The sequence below is a fragment of the Alexandromys fortis genome, unplaced genomic scaffold (genome assembly GCF_014885135.2).
Source record: "Alexandromys fortis isolate MF-2015 unplaced genomic scaffold, M_Fortis_MF-2015_v1.1 scaffold_54, whole genome shotgun sequence".
Lineage (NCBI taxonomy): Eukaryota > Metazoa > Chordata > Mammalia > Rodentia > Cricetidae > Alexandromys > Alexandromys fortis.
The window spans coordinates 4921788-4926562 of NW_026067958.1; the positions used below are offsets into that span (position 1 = coordinate 4921788).

Consider the following 4775-nt stretch of genomic DNA (forward strand, 5'->3'; position numbering starts at 1 on the left):
CTTCTGAGTGCTGGGATTAAAGGCCTGCACCTCCACCACCCAGTGAGATATTTATTAAAGACTGATGTTCAGGTAACAATACTGTTTAAATAGATTTCAGTTCACGTGCAAAATGGAGTCCTGAGATCAAGCCTGGAATTGCTTTAATTCACTAACATCAGTCAAGAAGGTGCTTTGTAGACAGTTACATTTGGTGTGTGTGTGTGCGTGCATGTAAGCACATATGCCAGGACACACGTGTAGAAGACAGAAGATAACCTTCTGCAGCTAGTTCTCCCCCTCTACCATGTGGGTCCCAGGAACTGATCTCAGGTCATTCGCCTTCTAGCATGTGACTTTGCCCACTGAGTCATCTTGTCTGCCTGTGGGATGGACTTTACGGTAGACATCCCTGAAGACTTTCCAACCTGGTGTCTCTTTGGCACCATTACTGACTTGAGCTTATATTTTATTTTGGAATGCCTACACCGAGTAACTTAGAAAGTTTTGCCAAATATCAGCCAGTTATTAAAGAGTCATTATCGTCTACTTGTGCCACTTGGGAGATTAACCAGGCTGGGTAATCTTAGCACTTCTAACTCTCCAAGCAGGTCTCTTACTGCAACCACTTCTTCCTGTCCTGGATAGTTCTGCTGACGTCATGTGAATAGCCTCAGGACCAGCTGGACAGAAGTAACACAGAATCGACAAATGGTTCTAAGAAATCACAGTGGCAAGTCCCTGTCTTTCCATAGGACAGGAGTCGTGCAACCACATTTTGTTTCCTCCTGCTAGCCATTGCTCTGTAAAGCTGAGTTCTGTGTTATTGGTTCCATTTGACAGAGAAGGGAATTGTGACTTTGAAGGGTTTCAGAGCACAGTCAGGGAAGGGGATGAACTTAGTTATAGACTGGAGTCAGCTTGGCTCCAGGCCCTGGACTCTTCAGCACCACGTTAAAGGTCTGCTTGGGTATCAACTAGTTTACTTAGTATCAAAACAAACAAACAAAACCCAACCAGCCAGCTAAACAAACAAACAAAAGCCCAAGCTTTAGTCTCAAAGTCTGTTTCAGGCCATAGGAATAAAGCCAATTGGTCACTAAAATACGTGCTGTGATATTACTCATGAATTTAATCAGTAAAGAATTTATTACATTTATTTAACGTGTGTGTTTGTACACCTACACATGCATGTGCCACCGTGTGTATGGAGATCAGAGGACAACCAAAGGAGTTAGTTCTTCCCTTCTATCCTGTGGGTCCTGGGGATTGCTCAAATCATCACACTTGGCTGCATGCACCTTTAGATTGAGCCATCTCTGCCTTTCAATAAGGAATTCTGAGAGCCTTCTGTTTATAACTATCTTCAGATTCTAAAGCAATGCTGGTAAAAAGATGTAGTGAGGAGGCAAGCAGGCCTGCTTTTCATCCCGCCCGGTTCCCACACGGCTAGCTTAGCCCTGGAAGTAATAACATGGAAACTATTCTTTTAAACACTACCTGGCCCATTAGTTTTAACCTCTTATTGGCTAGCTCTTATATGTTGATTCAACCCATTTCTAATAATCTGTATCACCACTTGACTGTGGCTTACCGGGATGAGTCTAACAGGCGTCCATCTCAGAGAGGAGAGGCATGGTGTCTGCCTCATTTGCCTTTTTCCCAGCATTCTGTTCTGCCTAATCTGCCCATCTAATTTTCTGCCCTATTAAAAGGCCAATGAAAGTAACACATAGACAGATGACCCACCTACATCAAAAAAGACACAGTCTCTCCCCCTGCAGATGGTTCCAGTTCCATGGGAAATGGGCAAATATTCTATACTTAAAATGCAGGAGGATCCATGCCTTAACATACTATAAAAATCTGCCAGACTTAGAGGCAGTGAGAAGGGAAAGTGTCATTTTCTGCAGAGGGAACCACACCTGCAGATCTGAGAGGACTTAGTTACTGTTCTAATGCTGTGAAGAGACAACCATGAGCATTGTAATTTGTATAAAAGAAAGCATTTAACTGGGGTTTGCTCAGAGTTTCAGAGGTCTAATTCATTGTTATCACGACAGGGGAGCTTGACACCTGCAGTGGTCTGAATGAAAATGGTGCCCATAGACTCATAGGGAGTGGCATTATTGGAGGTGTGACCGAGTCGGAGAAAGTGTGTCCCTGGGGGGTGGACTTTGAGGTTTCAGAAGTTCAAGCCAGGCCTCGTGGCTCACTGTCTCTTCCTGCTGCCTGTGGATCCAGATGTAGCTTTCTCAGTTACCTCTCCAACACTATGTCCACCTGCATGGCGTCAACACCATGTCCACTTGCATGCCGTCATGCTTCCCGCCATGGCAATAATGGACTAAATCTCTAAACTGTGTGACTAGACTTTCAACTGCCCCTCAATTAAATGCTTTCCTTTATAAGAGTTTCTGTGGAAATGGTGTCTCTTTGTAGCAATAAAAACCCTAATAAGACAGAAGTACGCAGTACCTAATAAGACAAGCAGACATGGTGCAAGAGAATAGCAGAGAATTTTACATTTAGGTTTGGATCCACAAGCAGCAGGAAGAGAGACACTGGGCCTGGCTTGAGCTTTTGAAACCCCAAAGCCCACCCCCAGTGATACACTTCCTCCAACAAGGCTACACCTCCTAATCCCTGTCAAGTAGCACCACTCTCTGATGACAAAGCATTCAAATATGTGCACCTATGGGGCCATTCTTATTCAAACCACAAGGACTGCCCATTACAGTGGAATGAAACTGGTGGCATTTCTTGGTTCTTCTCAATCGTCTTAGATCAGAATCACAGGTAAGTCATATCCGCCAAGATAATGCTGTGAACATTTAAATGGGTGTCTGCTCCTCAGTGGTCAGTCTCTGGGTCTCTTCACTCACAGTTAAAGGTGAGAATCTGACTACTCATGGACAACTGCCTGAAGCAGGTGTCTGTCCCTCCTCTGGCTGTTAGGGTGACCAGGATTGCGTGTGAATGGGGAGCAATTGCACTGGAGCCACCTAAGGTCATGGCAGGGAGGACTTTGATGGTGAAAGAGACTTCTGCAAGAAGATCATGTGTGACCGTGGAATCAGGACTGTGGAATCAGGTCTAGGTCTGTTAACTGCTATTTTCTTCCTCTGGGGTTTAGTGTTGCAGCTCTTAGCTGCATAAGTGAGAATTTCCCAGGTAACAGCTTTTGTGTTTGTCATGTACTGTCCATTATTTTATATTTGCCCTTGGTTAATAAAGGAGTGAAGAAGTTCATAAACAAATCTTAGGATGAATTTTCAAACATAATGACATATAACATTCTACTCTAAGTATACAAGCTTTTAAATGAACTTCTCAAATTCTCTCTGTGTAAAATGTTTCAAAAGGACTGTTATATTTTTTCTGTGTTAACCATAGGTTAAAAAAACAGTATAACTAGCATAAACTATATTGTTCTTATAGTTTGCAGTGCTGACGCCTAGCCAAGTTTTCCTAATTTAAAATTTCATAGGGAGGCAGGTGGTTATCTGAGTTTAAGGCAAGCCTGATCTATAGAGCAAGTTCCAGAACAGCCAGGGCTACACAGAGAAGCCCTGTCTTGAAAAAGCCAATAAATGCATAACAAATAAGTGAATTTCATGAGAAAGGTAATTTCTTTCTTAGATATGTATAGATTTGGTTCTCATTTTGAGTTGAAGACTCCTTTAGATACATAAATCTGTTGCTTAATAAGTCATGTGATCTTTCAAAATGTGACTTCGGGATTCAGTAAATGTATACTTACAGGGAACCCAACAAAAGAAGACCCCAACTGTAAAGTACTGGTTGCCAATCCTGGGATGTGGGGAGAGGGGGGCATCACAGTCTAAAATTAGAACATCAGCCTGTTTGCATTATTTTGTTCTGTTCTTGTTCTTTTCTGTTCCTTGTTTGTGTTGTTCTGGGAATGCACAAGTCGTCCTCACCTCCCTCCCCTCTGTTCCACCTGCTCCCACCCCATGCTGCTTTAGCTCCCTGCTACTGAGTTACATGTTTAGCCTTAAAGTGAGTCCACCAGATGGGGACATTCTCGCTGGAGCCTTTCACCTATTATCCTCTTAATTTTTCTTCCTTTAGACACACCTTTTTATCATGTATTGATGTGGGAGTCCCCTCTGTGTGCTGTGATTACCATTAATGAATAAAGAAACTGCCTTGGCCTGTTGATAGGGCAGAACATAGGTAGGTGGGGAGGAATGGACTGAATGCTGGGAGAAAGAAGGGCAGAGTCAGGGAGATGCCATGGATCTGCAGCTGGAGGTAGATGTGCTGAAACTTTGCTGGTAGGCCACGACCTCGTGGTGATATACAGATTAATGGAAATGGGTTAAATTAAGATGCAAGAGCTAGTCAATAAGAAGCTAGAGCTAATGGGCCAACCAGTGTTTTAATTAATGTAGTTTCTGTTGTGGTTATTTTGGTTCTGGGCAGCCAGGACAAATAAGCCGCCTCCTCCTCCAATAATGCATAGTGCTGTGGGTACTGAAAATATTGAGTTAGGAATAATTACAAGTAACAAGGGACCCCTGAGATTATATGTTTCAAACCTCTGAAGTTTGGAAGCAGCATACAGACAACACTTCAGAGGAACAGGAAGTCACGTGCTCCAATCTCTGGTAGTCATGTGTGGTTTTCTGAACTGTGCTCTTGGTATCACCCAGTGAAGGGGGGGGGAACCCTAAATGCTAAGTGTTTTTATTTCTCAAGGTCCAAAATTAATGTTCGTGTGAAACAAGGACAGAGTGACAGGACTTACATCACAGAATGCAGACCGAGAC

At 43.2% G+C, this 4775-nt stretch overlaps 1 long non-coding RNA gene across 1 annotated transcript in view; it reads left to right on the forward strand.

Moving 5' to 3' along the window:
• Nucleotides 1-4775, forward strand: part of LOC126507836 (uncharacterized) — a 177673-nt gene that overhangs the window by 104158 nt on the left and 68740 nt on the right. The gene's annotated exons all lie outside the window — the stretch shown is intronic.